The 20,806-nt window shown below is 42.6% G+C and overlaps 1 protein-coding gene across 2 annotated transcripts in view; it reads right to left on the reverse strand.

The window, feature by feature from the left end:
* Positions 1-20,806, reverse strand: part of RAI14 (retinoic acid induced 14) — a 145,164-nt gene that overhangs the window by 58,519 nt on the left and 65,839 nt on the right. The window lies entirely within an intron of this gene.

A 20,806-nucleotide genomic window follows, 5' to 3' on the forward strand; every position in this document is an offset into this window, starting at 1 on the left:
GAGAGAATTTTACAGGACTACACTCATCCAACTCTTGGAGCATGTTCCCAATCTCTCTGCGCTGATGGAACTGGGAAACCCAGTAGGGCTCCACCTTCTGATACAGCAAGGGTAGATCTACAAGATGTCCCAGGTACCTCTCCACCCCAGCGTAGAGGCCGGGCCTGAGAGAAAGCCAAAGGCCATGGAGGGGTAAAGTAGACGTGTACAGGGTTTAGGTACAGAATTTACTTTGAGAGAGTCTCAGGACTGGGCCACTCCCATTTCTCAGGATTCTCTCCTCCCCATGGCCACCACTGAGTGCAAGAACACAGGAATGAGGATCTAGGTTTAAACAAAAATCAGAAGTCTGTCCGCTAGGCTGCATGAACTAGAATTCCAGAACTCTAGATTGATACTTCCATGCTATAGACCTCAAGTCACCCAAAACCTCTCAGTACCTCAGTTTTTCAAGGTTTTGGACCGATGACCACTGTGATTCCTCCTCTAAAGCTCAAAATATGTAATCTATAAAATGCCGCCCAACCAAACTTTGCTAGAGATTTGTCTTTGCACAAAGGCAAATCAGGTTTCCTACTGCAGAAGAACACAATACACAGTAAATACACTACCCTAAGCACAAGCATTTGGTGGTAGAATGGGAAGCTTTACCTAAGAACAAAATGTGGCCAACACCAAGAAACAGACTTCCCCCAAACAGCATTTTACAAGCCAAAACAAAACAAAAAATTTATAAAGTACATTCAGGACCAATGATTCCCATTTACATGACCCCCAAGGTACATTATTAGTGTTGTCTTTAAATCCTTCCCTAATTTAAACTGACCAAATTAAAACTGGATAGGGAAGATCAAAAGCATATTAAACCCCAGAGGATATGATTGAAAGTATTTAAGCAAAGAAAAGCCACATGAAAGGATTTTCCTTTTCAGTGCCACTAAGAAACTCAACTCTTGGGTAGAGAAAAATCTAGTTGTAGGGGTTCCCTAAAATTAGTTACATGTGGATATTTAGGGAGTTCAATTTCTATAGGACACAGCAAGAAAGATCCCTTCTCCCCCACCCTCTGGAGGACAAGGTCAATGGCACATTGAGGTCTAAAATACTTCTCTTTTATCTAGTTTCTCTTCACTGCAGGCCAGAAGTTACTTTTCTGTTAGAAAAGATAAGGCAAAGAGAACAAGGTTACACACACACACACACACACACACACAGATTTAATAAATAACTGTACCACCATTCAACCTGGATATGCTGCAGACAGGATTCATAGTAAGCAGGAGGAAGGAAACGGATGGGTGCTATATATTGGCCTTAGAGTCTGAGCCAAGAGACCGGTTCAGAACCCATCAGGAAAACAAGGGCACACCTGAAGAAGAAACTGGGAGAGAAAGTTGATCATTGGTCAGGAAATGAGGAAAGAAAGTGAGACTTTACTCTTAAAATTCTCACACAAGTTATGCTAAGAGTGGAGACAAGAGGTATCCCAATTTGTCCTCTCTCTAAGCCAGGAATCCAGATTCTGAAAACACATTACCCAGACTGCTGACCAGCCCTCATAAGGAGGGGATGCTAATGTGACAGAGCTTTCTAGTCCTGGGCCAGGCAGCTGGTTATACTTATGGGTAGTTCTGATATGCACAACAGGCTACACCATGTTTCTTCCAGAAAGCATGGTTTTCAAGGTGCTATCACTTTCCTCTCCTATACCTGCCCATGGAGATAGTCCCTATATTTTCTCCTATAAAACCATTCTACCCAGCACCACATTCCATACCAAAGATTCCATGGCCATCTGCAAAATGAAATAGAACAGATGTTTAATAAATACTTTTAATGTCATTGCTCTTGAGAATCTACAAGCATATTCTTTTCACCTGTCTCTACCCTCTGCTGAGTGGTACTAAATTGAAACCAAGCATCAAAAGGAATCTTAAAAATCTACCCTGGCCAATATACCGTCCAACAGTAGGGTTGGTCAGGTAAATAGGTTGTGATATTGTGATATAAGAATTGTAGACTTGGTCCTTGTCCCTTGGTCCTTCTAGCACTAGAGCTTTTAAAATCCATGAATTTCCAGAGTGATAAGGGTGAAGAGTATCTTTTGTTATTCATAATAAGCTCCCCTACAGAAGTTTATGTTAATGACATCTTCAGGACTCGGGCTGGTTGCCAGGAGAATCAACCATGTAAAATAGAGGGTTAGAAATTTCAGCCCCACCCCCACCTCCAGGGAGGGGAGAGGGATTAGAGACTGAGTCAATCACCAATGGCCAATGATCTAATCCATCATGCCTACGAAGTGGAACCTCCAGAAAAAGCCCTAAACCACCCTGAAACCACAGGGTTCAGGGAGCTTCCAGGGTGATGAACACAAGGAGGTGCTGGGAAGATGATCCTGGAGAGAGCAGACGCTTTTCACTTACACACCCACACACACATCCCCTATCTTGCCCTGTGCATTTCTTCCATTTGGCGGTTCCTGATTTGTAATCCTTCGTAATAAACTGGTAATAGTAAGAAACATACCTTTCTGAGTTCTCTGAGCTGTTCTTGCAAATGATCAAACCTGAGGAGCGGGCTATGGGAACCTCCACCCCCCTGACTATGACTTTATAGCTAATTGGTCAGACTGGCCCGGGAATTGCATATGACATCTGAAGTGGGAGCAATTTTGTGGGACTGAGTCCTTAACTGTGGGGTCTGATGCTACCTCCAGACCACTAGTGTCAGAACTGAATTGCATCACCAGACACCTAGTTGGTGCCCGAAGAGTTGGAGAATTGGTTGTGGGTATAAAGAAAACCATTTGGTGTCAGAGGTGCTTTGTGTAAGAAGTAGAGCATATGATAGGTGAAGTGTGAAATTTTACCATAATGACCCAAAGTAATTCACTCATGCTCTGGAATTGGGAAAGACTTCTAGAGACCACCACCCCACCGCCACACAAACAATACCCCACCTCCCTCACCACCTCCCACGGAAATCCCCTCCTCTAAATGGCATTTCCTCCATAGGGCAGCTTCGTGATTAGCTCTGCCTCCACACTGGGCTCCTGGTCCCCTCAGAATGAATGGCATTTTCCACCTACGAGCGGGTTAATCCAACATTTAAAACAATGAATTAGAAAAAAAAAAAAACAGCAAACATCAGCTGCATCATATTTAATAAAGTTAAATGTTTTATGAAACTCTTGATTATGTATGTGTGTCCTGGGTGGTGATATAAAATATGTATTTTTCCTGGGGAATCTCAATAAAATACATTGTATGCCACTGCTTTACAATATTCTGTCATCCCAACCGCCTATGAAAAGGCTTCCTTCTAAAGCCTACTTCAAGCCCTGTAGGCTCGTCAACTTTTTCATGGTGACCTCTCTCTGCTTCTCTCCACCATTGTGTCCCAGAGGACCGCCTACTCATCTGACTGAAGCCCACAGTCTAGACTTGATGAAATATTGCGTCCCGGCTTTTGTTCCAGAGCGCGGTGCGTGCTTGTTTTGTTTCCTTGTCTTCAGCTCCCTGAAGGCACTGACGACAGCCTTTATTACTCGCCCTGTCGTGCCTAGCAAATGCTGGTTCTGTCGCTCATTTTAGCAGGATTTTCCTCCTCCTGATCAACATAAATCTCTCTTGACTTAGCAAATTTTTTTTTTTCAATTATAAAACTTTCATTCTTTTGCAAATACCTATTTAATCATGTTTCCATTTTTTTTTACAGGCTAATAAATCCAACTCCCTTAACTTTCCTACTCCCTTAAATCTTCTAAGGCCAATCTTCTAGTATTTTAATCACGGGTACACTTTCTCTGAATCTCTTTATAACGAAGGAGCCAGGTCTTACCAATTCATCGGCATGAATCCAGTGTCTCCCAGTCACAAGAATCACCTGGGACATGCTAACTGTGCAGATGCCCATGCCTCATCCTGGAGACTCTAATCCCAGTGATCTCTGGCACCCCTGGACTCAGGGTCAAGTGTGCTCTTTGATTCTTATTCCAAGTTTGGAGACAACCAGAACATATGCAAAGGCTACCACAGAAGCATGAAGGGAGGAGGTGAAAGAAGAGAAAAATTCTTGGCTTTTTCTTTGTAGTGCTAGGTATTTTGTTTCCAACAAAAGCTTAATCCATATTATGCTTTCCTGGGGGAGTTGCATGCGTAACTCGTGTATAAGATGAGTACGAGAATGTTAACAAAGGCATTGCTCATAATAGGCAAAAATTAAAACTAATCAAATATCCAATAATAGAAGATAAAGTACAATATAATCAAGCAACGGAATGAACTACAACTGCATGCTACAACATGGATACTAAAAACAATATTGCTGAAAGGACAAGACACAGGAGAATACAATAGCATGCCTGCATGTATATGAAGATGAAAACGGGAAAGATGGATCCATATGGTTTAGGAACGCATGCCTGGATAGTAAAACTATAAAGAAAAGCAAGGACAAGGCTACCCTAAAAGTCAGGAAAGGGTTGGGAGTGAGGATATGCCATCTGAGGAGGGAGAGACACCTGGGAGTACTTTAGGGTCCCATGCTCTAGTTCATGACCTGGTTAGTGGCTCCACAGAGGTTCCCTTGCTGTTAAACGCTACATTCTTGTTTTGTGCACTTTTCTCTATATGTAATTTATTACGCACGTACACACAGAGTTTAGAAAGAAGACTTGTGGTTCGCTTTCTGGTCAAATCAACTGCGCACCAAGTGCCTCTGGACGGTCTGTGTTCTCACTTGCTATTTCCTCCTGTCTAAAATGAAGGCAGCCAGGTGCCAAAATCTGCTTCTTTAGAAGGCCTCACAAATCCCTTGGAGAATCTGCTAAGGTTATGGACTTTCCCCAGAATAATGCACAAACACACAAGAGCTTGCATACAGTTTCATAGGGGTCTCTGACTTAAACCCCTATTCCCAGTCCATCCATTAAGCTAAGAACTCCTGGTGCAGAAAAAGAGACTGGCTTCAGATTTTAGTGTTTTTGAGTTGAAATTCAAGCTCACCACCTCCCACCTAAGTGGTCTTGAGCAGGTTATGGGCATCTGAGACTCCATTTCTTTATCTGTAAAATGGGAGGGATCCTACCTCTTTGCAAAATATCCTGAGAATTAAATATAACGTACATGAAGAGCCTGGAACACAGTAGGCACTCAAAAACTGGTGACTATTATTATTGAATTAGATCTTTCACACTGTTCGTTTATGATTCATGCTGTATGAATCTTTTATTTATTTTTTTTTTTTTCAACGTTTATTTATTTTTTGGGACAGAGAGAGACAGAGCATGAACGGGGGAGGGGCAGAGAGAGAGGGAGACACAGAATCGGAAACAGGCTCCAGGCTCTGAGCCATCAGCCCAGAGCCCGACGCGGGGCTCGAACTCACGGACCGCGAGATCGTGACCTGGCTGAAGTCGGATGCTTAACCGACTGCGCCACCCAGGCGCCCCTGTATGAATCTTTTAATATTTACATCTTAGGACTGATGGCCGTTACCCTTTAAGAAGCAGCTAATGCCTTCCTGCAAATTTAAATTTGCAAATTTTCTAGTACACCCCCTAAAAATAACATTTTAAAGGGCTCTAGAGGAAACATTCACAGACATGAAATTAACTATTTTATTGAACATGGCTCAGTTTTCCAGGAGACTGTTTAAACAGATGCTATTTCAACAGAGCACATTTAAGCCACATTTGCAAGTTCAGGAAGCCATATGTTACGCTCCAGAGACATGTGTAATGTGTCAGCTATGAAGGGCAGCACGTGGGAAAGGCAGACTTTACCTTCAATGTAGGCTCCAAACATTCCTGCTAATTTATCACAAATGAGATTTTCAATGGTTGGCCTGTTAGTTTCCTATTCATCAAATCATTTCCAAATGACACTACTTGCTTAAGAGTTTTCCCTTGAAGCCTGGCCTTTGGAAGGACTTGCCTGCCTCCTGTGAGGGTGGCACACACCATGTCAACCGCATGATGGACGCTGGAGCTTTGGCAATTGACAATGTCTGCTGTTGGCCAGACATGGCATCACCTTCTTTTATTTTGGTTTAATCATTGGGAACTGAAAAACCAGTGGAAACTCAGTGGTCACAGACATCTGGCTAGTAGGCAGGTTTGAGTTTTGGAATATATCAACCCAACCAAAATAATCCAGTGGCAGAGAGCAATCTCGGAAGAGAAAGAGTTTCTTTGACTTTCTTTAGGAAGGACTCTAAAACCCTAATCATCGCCAATTAGCATAGCTCCTGTTGTATGGATCTGCTTCCGCAGCCATCTGGAGGAGTCTATTTGAGAGATTATCTTTGGAAATGCTGCATTTCTCCCTCTAGTTTATGAAGTGCAGACTGTTTTGCCAATATAATCAGTAAGTCTAAGATGAAAGTTACACAAAGTAGACAGTGTTTTCACTAGGAAGTTTTCAGATTAGTACCATCCAGGAAAAAAAAAAAAAAAGAGCACACACCTCATATTTTAAGACAGAGGACAAGAAACCATCAAGCTTCAGGCCCAAATGATATTTTCCCGTGTTGACTATACAGAAGAACCTATAGTTGTTACATTCATTCATTCACCCAATGACTATTTACTTGGTGCTTTTTACATAGCTGCCATAGTCTTTCCAGAATTTTCCATACAGTTTATATATAGATTAACAAGAACAGTATGAGAAATATGCCAACAACACAAAACAGGACAGAATGATAAAGTGAGCCACATGGTGAATCAGCACAAAAGAAAGGAGGGTCAACTTTCACCTCGGCAGACAGGGAAGGTTTTTTGACTAGGTAGTGAACTAGACCTTGCGATGAGTAATATTTAGGTTAATGAAGAGAAGACACAACAACTGAAAAATATAAGATATATTTAGTAAACAGGGAGTTAGTCCAAGAGAGGCCTTAGAGTCCATGGAAAACCAAGAAAATTACCAATACATCATGAAATAAACATTGGACCATTTTTTTTAAATTTTTTTTTAATGTTTTATTTACTTTTGAGACAGGGAGAGACAGAGCATGAACAGGGGAGGGTCAGAGAGAGGCAGACACAGAATCTGAAACAGGCTCCAGGCTCTAAGCTGTCAGCACAGAGCCCGACGCGGGGCTCAAACTCACGGACCGCGAGATCATGACCTGAGCCGAAGTCGGCCGCTTAACCAACTAAGCCACCCAGGTGCCCCAAACATTGGACCATTTTAACGAGACCAGAAGTTTCATAAAGGGCTTTCCATCAACGTTGCTTCAGATCAATACTTAAGTTCATTTAAAATGAGTTCCCCTCTCCCTACATCTTTATTTCAGATTATTCACATGTGCAGGTTACACGGTCTCTGGCATTCACCCTGACATCCATCACCTTCCCCTTAATGGACTATGTCCGTGATTCCTGAAGTCTTTCCACGTAAACACTAAATTTTGTGTCATGGACATAATACATAATTATTAACACCTCCATCCAGAAACAGGCTGGTCTCGCTGCCCCTCCCACTCCACCAAGATACCCTACTCATTTTTCCCCTTGACCATTGCTCTCCCTGGCCACCTGGACCAGGTTAGCTCCCCTTGTTAGGCTCTCTCATGCTTCTCGTCCATAACACTTGACACAATTGTAACTAAATAGTATTTCTGAAGTATTTTTAAAGGTCTGTGGACCTCCCACTGGACTAGGAGTTCCAGGATATGGCCAATGGCCAGCATCTGCCTTGTTCACCACTAAACCCCTGGCCTCTTGCCCACTGTCTGCCAGATGGTAGGGGCTCAATTCAGAGCTGTTCGTTGAACAGCTTTGTTTTCTTCCTACTTCTTGGGAGCCACTGTTGATTAAACCCTTCTCTACTGATGTCTTTGTCTCAATCTACAAATGTACTTAAAGTCTCCATAATCTTACCAAATTCCTTTCTTGGACCAATGTTAAAACATTACGTTTAAAAATCTTGTCACAAGAGGTAAAAGCAGTCTCATGGGGGCAGAGGTAAGTCTGGGAATACGTCAAACCAACTTTACCCCTCAGGGGGAAAAAATGATTCCAACCAATTCAATGGAATTGAAGCATTCATTTATTTAGTGTTTGAAGTGGGGGAGGGGACAGATACTCTGTGAAGTGTAGGGTTAAAAAGATGGCTATGAAGCCAGCTCAGCCCTTAGGGAGTTCACAACTGCTGAGAGCAGAAACACATCCAATAAGTACTTAACATTGTTGCTTGTCAGTGCTAAACCAGTGCAATGAACCAAGACCTATGAAAGCCCAGTGAGGATATGATTACTACTAAAACATAGCTAACAATGTCCTAGGTACCATACTACATTGTAACTTAATCTTAAACAATAATCCTATGAGATACGCACTATTAGTCCATTTTACAGATGAGGAAACAGGCACAGAGGTTAGGAAATGTGTAAAGTTACTCAATATACAGTACAGTTGGGTTCTCTCAGGAGGAGAAAGCTTAAGCAGTTCAATGTAAAGGAAAATGGAGGAACTTTTCAGGATGGGCAAGATTTCAGTGTTGATAGTCTGAGGGAAGCCAAGGAGCCAGCAGAGACAGAATGAAGAAAACAAGGGGTGAGTAGTGGAACTGAAGATTCAGCCAGGCAGAAGGCTGATCTTTGTAAACCAGTCACGTTCTGCTTCTGAGCAGTAAAAGAGGAAGAGGAGGGCACACAGAGATACGGTGGGAGACAGGAAGTCAGTTTGTGTTTTATGCCTTCTGTTTTCTTGGGAAAGCAAGGGTACAGTGCAGGGTCCATGGTGGTCTCAGAAGCTTGAACAATGTTCCCAATAGCTCCAGGGGGAAATGAGAAAGGAAACCCACTTGAAATGAGTAAAGGGGTTTTCAAGCAGTCCCAGAAATCCAGACAACAGGAATTGTTAACTCCATGTGCAAATCATTTGGTAGTGCTGTGTGATTTTTCACTGGAAGCACTGGGAAGGATGGGAGTAAGGGGTGGTCAGCTTGATGACTGGAGACCGGAAAGACAGGTAAAGCAGACATTCTGAGACCAAGAGCATGGTAGGTGCCGATGAGCAGGTATTTGAAATGACTGTGGGATCAGGGATAGGAAGGAGGTCTAGGACACAGTCCTATATATCAGAAGCAGGTTGTTAGAGGGGTCATTTGTATGACTGTTAGAGTGATGGCAGAAAGGAAAAACTGAAGCTGTGAACCCAAATCCTGGAGAAATATCAGGAAGCAACCTAGAAGTCCCCAAATGATAGCGGAGAAAATGAGAGGAAAGTGACCCAGCATGGCCAAACAGCAGGGACAGTCAACCAAGAAAAGAGTCATGACATTGGAGAACAAATGGGCCAAGCCTTACAAATGCCTTCTTGTGATTTGCTGTCAACTATGCATTGTTCCTTCCAGGTGCCATAAAGAACTGACTGAGGTCACTATACTCACCTACACTGGGTTGGATAGTGCCCTCACAATATTCATGCCCTCCCTGAACTTCAGAATGCAGCCCTGTTTTTAAATAAGGTCTTTGCATGTGTAATCAAGTTAAGATGAGGTCATACTGGGTTAGAGTGGGTCCCAAGTCTGGTGGAAGGCCTCCTTATAAGGAGAGAGAGAGATGAAGACACAGAAACAGGACAGAAGGCCATGTGATGACGGAAGCACAAACTGGAGTTTGCTGCCATTAACCAAGGATGATGGGCAACTGCCAGGGGCAGAAGAGGCAAGGAAGGGTTCTTCTCTAAGCCTCTGGAGGGAGTACAGGCCTGCCACCACCTTGATTTTGGACGTCCAGCCTTTAGATCTGTGAGAGAATACATTTCTCATCGTTATTTTAAGCCAGCAAAGAAATTAATAAACTATCCCTGGAGGTAGGTATTATTATCCTCGTTTAACTGCCAAGGAAACTGAGGTCCAGAAAGTAGAAGTATTTCACCCAAAGTGACAAGGCCAGAAAGAAGAAGAGTCAAAATTCAAACCCCAGACCCTCGGGCCCTTTCTACTTCAGTCCTGCCCCTCCCGTCCCTTCCCCCGACCCATGGATGTGCACCACCACTGAGGAAGACTGGGCGGAACACAGAGCACAGCGTGGTGGGCCACATGGGCCAGAGGGCAAAACTGGTGGCACTGACACAAAGAGCTCCGGGCTCTAAGTCCCTATGAACCGCAGGAACCACACCTAAAGCAGACTCATGATTATACATGAAACCTACAGTCCTACAAAAGCATTTAAAGCATGATTATTTACTTTTGCAACCATGTTCACAGAACAGTGAACTTCCTTGTACAGTAAGCTCTTTTATAATTTTAATATAGTTTATTATATAATTATATAATTTATATGTGTGCATGTATGTATGTATATGTGTGTATTATACACGCACATAAATGAGATTTGATTTACTGAAAGATATATTCATTGCTTAAAGGGAGGTACATGTGTCACAATGATCATCTCAAGGCCTGAGCAAGGCTTTCCTTGCACAGGGGATGCTTGGAGACACGTGTGGCTAGAATTCAAGCACACACCGTAAGTACTTTTGGCATGTATTTGAGTGTGATAAGCAGACACAATCCCTGAGCTTTGCTCTCTAGCCAAGTGGAACAAGACAGATTCCACATGAAGTATCCAGATGAAATGATTTCATACACAAAGTCTTAAGTCAAATGCTTAGGTGCTCTTTAAGTGTCTAAATGGTCAGAGTAGAGGATCAGGGTGGCCTCTCGCCCTGATCACGCCCAGGCATCACGCCTACCTGGCTGCACATGGGAATCACCCAGGTATGAATGCAAACTTTGAAACTTCCCTATGTGATTCTGTTCAGCCAGAATGATTTCTCTCTTGACGACAATAAAGATCACAAATCAACCTGGTATTATTAACCAAGCTTGTATCTGCTAAAACGCTAAACTAGACAGTTCAGTGAATCAACATTCAGACCTTACTGGACATAAAGACTTAATAAACACGAACAGGCAATCAAAGATGCCCCATAGAGAGACAGGGCAGGAACCAAGCTCCCTGCAACCTCCTTCGGATGAGCCCCTCATCTTGATGCCCCTGCCTTGGTTAGTGGTGTGGTCACCCCAGCTGTAAGCCCTGGCTCTCTTCTCCTCTCCCTCCGTCTCTGCAGTCAATCGGCTGTTGATGGTGTCTCTCTGGTTCCCTTGCATTAACCTGTTTTCCATTCCTACAGTTAATATCTTTATTTAATCCAGTTCAACACCTTTTTGGTTTCTACTTTTGCCAGGCATTGTGCTAGATGCTTTGGGCTCTCCTCTTTACCAAGCTCCTGGGGCGCACTAACAGGTATAGAGACTTAGAGCATCAAGAGAGAGGTTCTGACATTAATCACTGTTCATCAGAGACACTTCAACAGCCTCTTTTCTCCCCCCCCCCCCTTTTCCTGTTTTCCTTAGGACTGTTCGTAAGTTAGTTCAGAAGATTATCCTGCTATTGAGGTGGCCCCACAGATTTTGAGTTAATAGAAAGTACTGGATCAAAGTTTGAGAGCAGGAGTGAAGCGAGGTCGTTCCTGAATAAGTTCCCAGCAGAATACTATAAAAAGAAAATGAACATTTTTTTAATAGTCTTAATTTTTTTTAAATTTCAGTTTAGAAACATTAGCTATTGGTATTTTTAATAAACCATTTGTCTTTCTAATTGGAGGCAGTAAATGTTCACATTTGAATTTGATTTTGGTTCAGGTTATGATCTGACTGGAGTTCAAGCCCCAAGATGCTGTCAGTGTGGAGCCTGCTTGGGATTGTCTCTCTCTCCCTCTCTGTGCATGTGTGCTGTCTCTCAAAATAAATAAACTTTAATTAAAAAAAAAAAAAGATAATTAAGGGAGGGGCGCCTGGGTGGCTCAGTCGGTTAAGCGTCCGACTTCTGCTCAGGTCACGATCTCCCAGTTTGGGAGTTCGAGTCCCGCGTCGGGCTCTGTGCTGACAACTCAGAGCATGGAGCCTGCTTTGGATTCTGTGTCTGTCTCCCTCTCTCTCTCTGTCCCTCCCCTGTTCATGCTCTCTCTCTCAAAAATAAACACTAAAATAAATACATAAAAATTAACAAAGATAAGGGAGATTTTGTTGATTTAATTTACCTATTTCCCTGCTAACTGTGGAAAACAGATTACCAATGCCAATTCTTTGAGGTGGTATCCACGTCCCATCTCCTTGACTCTGAGCTGATTTGCTTGTCACAGAATGTGGCGAAGATGACGCTCTTTGACTCTCAATGAAAAGGTCAGAAAATGTCATACAACTTCCATCAGGTTTTCTGGGAATCATCACTCTCTGCCGATCGTCATGCTAGGAGCAGGCAAAGCCATGTACAGGTGTCCCAGGGTGAGTACACACCATCTGACCTTCTCAGCCCCTTCTCTGCCATATATGTGAACAAAGAAGTGTCCATCCAGATGACTCTAGCCTCCAAGCTGCGAGGGACCTGCAGGCTTCAACCCTCCCAACTGAGTCCCTGACATCTTAAAGTACAGACAACCATCGCTGCCAGTCCTACTGCATCCCGTCCAAACACTTGACCCATCACCTGTGAGCATAACACAAAGGATATTTTACACCACCAAATTCCAGGTCGTTTGTGATACAGCAATAGTAAGTAGTAACTGAGACCATCTTTGTCCAATATTCTTTCAATTCAGGTAGAAGGCGGCTATTTATAAGCCATCCAAGCTGTGTTGTACCGAAATTGTGGTTTAATGCTTAGGAAAGCTTTTGAACTCTTGTCCCAGTTCTTTAGTTCTCTTTTAAGTTCTAGTTTAACTACACTTTTGCTCCTACAAGTTTAAGGATGTGAAATAAGTCCTTTTCCTACATTGGAGATACTTGGCTATGCATTTGGTCGCCCACATTCTTTCCTATGTAGAAAGTGGGCTAATAAAACATGACTCTCAAATTTACTGATTATTCAAACCCTGCTCTGGCACAGAGGCAGTCTTAGGAGTTGCATTTTTTTTTTAATATATATTTTTGAGAGAGAGAGAAAGAGAGAGCATGAGCAGGGGAAGGCCAGAGAGAGAGTGGGAGACACAGAATCCAAAGCATGCTTCAGGCTCTGAGCTGTCAGCATAGAGCCTGATGGTGAGCTCCAACTAGTGAACTGTGATATCGTGACCTGAGCCGAAGTCAGACGCTTCACAGACTGAGCCACCCAGCACCCCTCGGAGTTTTTATGACAGGTTAAAGTTCTCCAAAATCAGGATGCTGATTTGAGGGAACAAGGTCCACATTTGATTTGTACTGCTCTTTTATATTCAGATTTATATAAATATAAATGCTTATTTCTATAGATTACAGCAGATTCACATTTTACATATTTGTTTTAAAATGTTTAAATGAAGAGGGGCGCCTGGGTGGCTCAGCTGGTTAAGCTTCCAACTCTTGGTTTCAGCTCAGGTCATGATCTCACAGTTTGTGAGTTTGAGCCCCGAGTCAGGCTTGAGCTTCTCTCTCCTCCTCTCTCTGCCCTTCCCCCACTTGTTCTCTCTCTCTCTCTCTCTCTCTCTCTCAAAATAAAATAAATAAAAACTTAAAATGAAGAAAACTATTTGGTGCCCAGTGCATCTGCAAAGTTAATGAGCATGAAGGACGGAGAAGCAATGCAGACCAGGGAAGCAGGGAGCTGCGGCTCAGAAGTCCCGCCTTTCGTTCTCCTTTCTTTAGTAATCTACTACAACAGAAAACGCTGTGTAGTGGCACCTTTCGCTGTGTGATTTCACCCAAGCCAACTCACCATGCCGGACTCACTTGCCCATCCAGAAAATAGGAATAATGTTTGTCTGTTTGTTTAACCTGATAAAGAGGGAGAGTAAGCTACATTTTGTTTTGTTTTAATTTTTTACTTAAAAAATGTGGGGCACCTGGGTGGCTCAGGCGGTTGAACGTCTGACTTCAGCTCTGGTTATGATCTCATGGTTCTTGGGTTTGAGTCTTGCACTGGGCTGTCTGCTGTCAGCACAGAGCCTGCTTCGGATCCTCTGTCCCGCCCCCGCTCCGTGCCTGCCCCCCCGCCAAAATATACATTAAAAAAATGTATACCCCCTTTACTCATTGGGGGTGGGAGAAATGGCTAAAGGGGGTATACATTTTTTAAGCAGAAAATCATTAACTCTTAACTGGCCTTTCTGCTTCCAGTTGCCCCCACTTCCTTTCTCCCATGTCAACTTCCCTGCTGGTTACTCCTGCCTACCACTCTAGCTCACTTTCCTATGCAAAATCATCTATGGCTGTCCACGGCCAACAAGAGACCCCATATTCTTTAGTGCCCCTCCCCCTGGCCACCTCCCCCAAACACACACATGCACAATTGAAGGCTCTTCTTAATCTAGCATTAAACCTTAAATTCCACTCTGCCCACCTCTTCCTCTGGCCTCTGCCACACCCCACACTAAAGCTTGGGGCTCTGGCCAAGCTCTTGGCTCCAGAATTCAAGATATTCTTTCCTCTTCTAACGTTGTAACTACTCGAGTAATTTTTCCTCTCATTTTTATCTTGCCATCGCTCTGCTAACAAGGCTGAACGTTGTTCCATGCCCTTCACTTTAACAAAGTTTAACATTAGCATTCAAAGTACGTGGTTTTCCCATTTTACGTCTTCTTACAGAGAGGCAATATAGCAGGGCCAAGAGCTTACATTCTGAGTGTCTGGGTCCAAATCCTAGCTCTACAACTTATTAGCTGTGTAACCCTGGGGAAGGTATTTATCTTTGTTCATCTCCATTTCCTCATTTGTACAATAGGAGATAACAGCACATTTAAAAATATTTGGCTCTCTTAACAGTTCATACTTGATGGCAGAAATTTTCATATTCTTCCATAATGACCCTCCTAATAAATATCTGGATACTTTTTAATGACTCGATACATTAAATTAGAACTTTCTAGGGGTGCCTGGGTGGCTCAGTCAGTGGAGTGTCTGACTCTTGATTTCAGCTCAGGTCATGATCCTAGGGCCATGGGATCAAGCCCCACATCAGGCTCCATGCTTAGTGTGGAGCCTGCTTAAGATTATCTTTCTCCCTCTGCCCCTCTCCCCAATTTGCACTCTCTAAAATAAACAAATTAAAAAAAATAAAAGTAAAAAATTAAAACTAAATAAAATAGAACTTTCTCCAACTTGGAGGGGAACTTCCAGTGTTCCAACTCATCATTACCATTCCAAATTTCTAAAGCAACTTAAATAATCAAAATACTATACACATCTAAGCACACTGTCTAATGTTATCAGAGGTTAATTTTAAGTAGTCTGGATATTTTAATATATTTGAGGCAAGAGACACCACTGATTTATTTATGCCAAAACTCATAGTTCTCAAGTTTGAAGAAAGGCTATATCTGTTATAGCCTTTCTACACTCCAATAATAGCAAACCCAAAATAAACTCCAATATCCACCCACAAGGGAAAAAATTTGGTTCCAAGAAATTATTTCTGCCTGACATCTAAAGGCAGAGGGCAGCGTTTTTTAAGACCACAAGATGAGGGGCTGTGATGTTTATCATCAGTCTGATTTTGCTGATGGCTGTCTTGCACTGTTATCTCCCCAGTCCCTGGAAGACAGAGGGCCCCAAAAGAAAGCCCAAGAATGCTTAACTCTGTTACTGCACACTTCTTAGACCAACAGAGAAACCAAAACCAAGGACACAAGCAAATACAGAGAACTTTGGAAAACTCATCAATGTTCCTATTTGTGAAGCCTCATTCATTATCCTTTTGGAGCCCACAAAAGGATATTGCCTTAGAATTGTCAAAATGTCTTGCCTTAGAATTTTATGATGGAGATAGATGCCAAGTGAACACACAGAAAATTCACTAAAAGGGAGAAAATTTAGTCAAGCATATTATATGGAACTCTAATACATCTTCTTATGCTATGGATTTGGACTTTAACATACATGTCAGGGATCTGCAGTCTAAACACATATTCAAAATTATTAGGGTGCATGGGTGGCTCCGTTGGTTAAGCATGCAACTCTTGGTTTCAGCCCAGGTCATGATCTCATGGTTCATGAGTTCAAACCCTGCATCAGGCTCTACACTGATGGTGCAGAGCCTGCTTGGGCTTCTCTCTCTCCCTCTCTCTCCTCCCCTCCCCTGCTTGCCCTATCTCTCTCTCAAAATAAATAAACTTAAAAAAAATTTTAAACACACACTTAAAATGAATTAGTTCTTTTATTATTAAAACAATAAAATAATAATAATAAAAACATGGATGCTTTGGAAATTTTGAAGCTCCATTTTCCAGGACACGTTATGTACAGCTTATTACCACTTAGAAATAAGTTCTACTAAAAGTCATTTGGTGTACCCATCTACTGCTGTCCCATAGACTCTGAGTTCAAGGGCAGGGACTGTGGTCTTTACATCTGCATCCTTGGCACCTAGCACAAGGGCTGACATGGCTGGCCAGTGACGAATAAATGTTTGTCAAGGGAATGAATGTTTGCCTGAGTAAAAGACACCAGCAAAGCACTGAATTTTTTCAAATAATGTTGCCGGTAAAAATAGCCAGCCCTCGTGGTTCCCCCAAGATAGTCTTCCCTCTTCTCCACTACAACGATTTGAATATTATCTTGACATTTTCATCTTGCCACCTACCCGCACTGCTAGGCATCAGCTGGTTCCCTTCCGTCTATTCGAACAAATCCAAACTCCTTGCACTATTAGATCTCCAACCTCAGTCCCACTTTTCGAAATGCGGTATAATATAGTGCTTTAACGCACGGACCCAGAAACCAGACTGCCTGCATTCATAGCCCAGTTCCATCAGTGAGAGCTTGGCCAAGTGACTTAATTCCTGTGTGCCTCACTTGTCAGATGAGAAATCCTACGACTAACCTCTCTCGTAGAGTTGTGAGAGTTGAATGAACCAAATATTTGCGAAATATTTAGAACAGTGTCTGGCACATAGTAAGCATTCAGTGAGTGTGAGCTAATGTGGTTATTATTCACACTCCTGAGGGAATGCCCATTCTGTTAGTTTGCACAGTGGGTCTTTTCCTCTCGGATTGGCTGATGTTCACTTCCACTATGTACACCCACGGGCAAGTCCCAGTTTGCTGAGTGGCTATGGCACAGATGAGACGCACTGCAGACTGTATGCACATCCAGGAGTTCAGCTGCAACTATCCTCTGAGCCAAGTGACTAAAGTGGTTTGGACCCCGGGAAAATTCATCAATGTCTTAATATCTTGAACGATTTATCAGTGTCCCATTAAAATGAACTGCAGACTATAAAATTAATGGAAAGTTTGTATCTGCACAGGAAACCATGGAAAGATGATATCCACAAGCCAGAAACTTTGGGGAATTTCTTGTAGTTTTAGGTCAGATGGGACAAGTTTGAAGAAAGGCCAAATAGACCAAGGACAAGGACAAGCTGTCACTTACCCTCCAGGAAAATGCCCGGAAGATATCCCAACAAAACTCCATACACCTAACTCAGACAGCAAACAGTAATGGTGAGGGTCGGTCACCATGCAGTGCCCCACATGCCGAGAGGACGATGGAAAACCATGAGAGACCAGCCGTGCAGGCACGTGTGGCCAGTGCCTAAGGAAAGCAACTGTGCCCGGCCAAGAAGGGGACACTGCCCCAGTGAATTCGAGGCTGCCACTCACTCACTGAACTCTGGCACAGACAACTGCCCACTGCGAAAAGTCCCACTCAGATTTATACCCTCCTCAGGCTACCAGACTTCTGGAATGGCAAAATGGAGATTGACAAAGGCAGATTTCCCTTCTGCTTCCCCACACCCCCTCCCCTTTTTTTTGGTCAGAAATATTTGAATAGGAATCTTAAAATATCTGATAGAAACCATCTCTTTCCTCAGTTCCCAATGATCACAGCCTTCTCCTCTATAAATATTAGCTGAGAGAAACGGCACAGGCCCTAAGAAAAGCTCCCGCAGTCCAAAGGAAGAGAACGTCTTTGAGAATCAGAGCACATTTATTCCTGTAACAGAATTGGTCTTTACGAAACCAGAGAGGTTTCCTAATGTGTGCTTTCAGCTAGATTCAGGAGAAAAATATGTCTATGAAACTTCTCTATAGAACAGTCTGGAATCAAAGAAGACTACGTGGAGATGCCAAATTTAAAATGTGTTGGAAATGGTGAAGAGAAGACTGAGGAATCTAGGAAATTTGAAATTAAAGTAAAAGACAAATTTGACTCAAAGGAAAACAAAAAAGACAGTAAGAAGGAGAGGAAAAAAGATACAAAAAAAAAAGGGATCCAAGCAACTTAATACATGATGTAGAAATCTGAGCAAAATTAAGAAATAATAAAAGCAAACTACTATGAAATAAAGAAAAGCTTAACTATAAAGTTAAATGAGTCTCTAAGTAGCAGCTAGAATTGGGGGGGGGGGGAGGGCGGGAGAGAAGAGACCAGCATCTCTAGACACATTTTGTCCCTATTTTTTTAATTTGAAGGATAGAGGAAAAAAAACTCTATTGCCATCCAGATAGAAAACAGGTTATTTTCAAAGGCTCCCCAAGTCAGGCCGCTCACATTTCTCCAAAACTTTAAACACCAGAAAACAATGGGCTACCGCCATCAGATTTCTGAGAGGAATCAAGCGACATACAGAATTTTATCTGACCAACAGTCCTTTGGCTGTGCGGAAAACATGAACATGTTCTCAAACACGCAGAAACCCAATATACCCTTACTTAAATGCTCCTGTAAGACTTTTCAAAGACACGGTCCGATTAACTAAGACATCGATAAAATAAGAACACAAGAATCTAGAAATTTTGGTTGATACACATTACATAGCAAAGAGAAAAGTCGTTGATGTGGCTATCAAACAATGAAGATGTAAAATACACACTTGGACCTGGAAAACAAGAATGCAAGGTTGACTGCTGTCGTTCTATACTAAATATTTATTTGTTGATTTAAGATTGAGAGAGAGCACAGCAAGAGGGGCAGAGGGGGACAGACAGGAACCCCAGGCAGGCTCCAGGCTCAGCACGGAGCCGAACGCGGTGCCCAATCCCACGAACCTGGGATCGTGACCTGGGCCGAAATTAAGAGTCAGGCGCTCAACCGACTGAGCCATCCAGGCGCCCGTCAACTAAACTTTTACACTCCAAGTTTCAAAACGTAAGACCCCATATGTTCCTCCAATACAGTGTCCTTACATAAACACTCTGCTGGGAGGTGGTGATCTCCTTGGAATGAATGACAGGTGTTAATTCAGATAACCCCATGATTCCTCATAGTATTTATAAAAACCAAACCATTCTCAGGACCTGCCTCCAAAATATTAGGCTAGTTCTACTTTCCTTAAGTCAAGCCCAGCTTAGATGCCAGTACACCCACCCCCCCAGCACATCCTGCACTATGTTAGAATGATTTCTGTGCTTATCCTACCTCTGAATTGTTCTATTTAGTATTCTGACCATATGGCTTATAATACTTAGCACATAAATGGGATTCTGCAGATTTTATACAATAAAGTAAAATGTGACACACAAAAAATTCTTACTGAGAAAATTTTTCGTGTAACACTAAGGAGCTTTCGTGCCAAACCCACACTGTACACAGACTTTTATGAATATACTCTAATTTAACCTGAATTTCACCCAATCAAAAGGCTTTCCAAAGTGAGTCCGTAACTATGGAATTTTAGGCCAGCTTGGCATCAAAAATACTTAGATTTCTCACACATGACTATGCATACCCCAGATCTGTCCTTATCCCTTCAGAAGAGGTTAAAAACCACCTATCCTGGCACAAAAACAGACACACAGACCAATAGAATAGAATAGAAACCCCAGAACTAGACCCACAAACGTATGGCCAACTCATCTTTGACAAAGCAGGAAAGAACATCCAATGGAAAAAAGACAGCCTCTTTAACAAATGGTGCTGGGAGAACTGGACAGCAACATGCAGAAGGTTGAAACTAGACCACTTTCTCACACCATTTACAAAAATAAACTCAAAATGGATAAAGGACCTAAACGTGAGACAGGAAACCATCAAAACCTTAGAGGAGAAAGCAGGAAAAGACCTCTCTGACCTCAGCCGTAGCAATCTCTTACTCGACACATCCCCAAAGGCAAGGGAATTAAAAGCAAAAGTGAATTACTGGGACCTTATGAAGATAAAAAGCTTCTGCACAGCAAAGGAAACAACCAACAAAACTAAAAGGCAACCAACGGAATGGGAAAAGATATTTGCAAATGACATATCGGACAAAGGGCTAGTATCTAAAATCTATAAAGAGCTCACCAAACTCCACCCCCGAAAAACAAATAACCCAGTGAAGAAATGGGCAGAAAACATGAATAGACACTTCTCTAAAGAAGACATCCAGATGGCCAACAGGCACATGAAAAGATGTTCAGCGTCGCTCCTTATCAGGGAAATACAAATCAAAACCACACTCAGGTATCACCTCACGCCAGTCAGAGTGGCCAAAATGAACAAATCAGGAGACTATAGATGCTGGAGAGGATGTGGAGAAACGGGAACCCTCTTGCACTGTTGGTGGGAATGCAAATTGGTGCAGCCGCTCTGGAAAGCAGTGTGGAGGTTCCTCAGAAAATTAAAAATAGACCTACCCTATGACCCAGCAATAGCACTGCTAGGAATTTACCCAAGGGATACAGGAGTACTGATGCATAGGGGCACTTGTACCCCAATGTTCATAGCAGCACTCTCAACAATAGCCAAATTATGGAAAGAGCCTAAATGTCCATCAACTGATGAATGGATAAAGAAATTGTGGTTTATATACACAATGGAATACTACGTGGCAATGAGAAAAAATGAAATATGGCCTTTTGTAGCAACGTGGATGGAACTGGAGAGTGTG

The sequence above is a fragment of the Lynx canadensis genome, chromosome A1 (genome assembly GCF_007474595.2).
Source record: "Lynx canadensis isolate LIC74 chromosome A1, mLynCan4.pri.v2, whole genome shotgun sequence".
Classification (NCBI taxonomy): Eukaryota; Metazoa; Chordata; class Mammalia; order Carnivora; family Felidae; genus Lynx; species Lynx canadensis.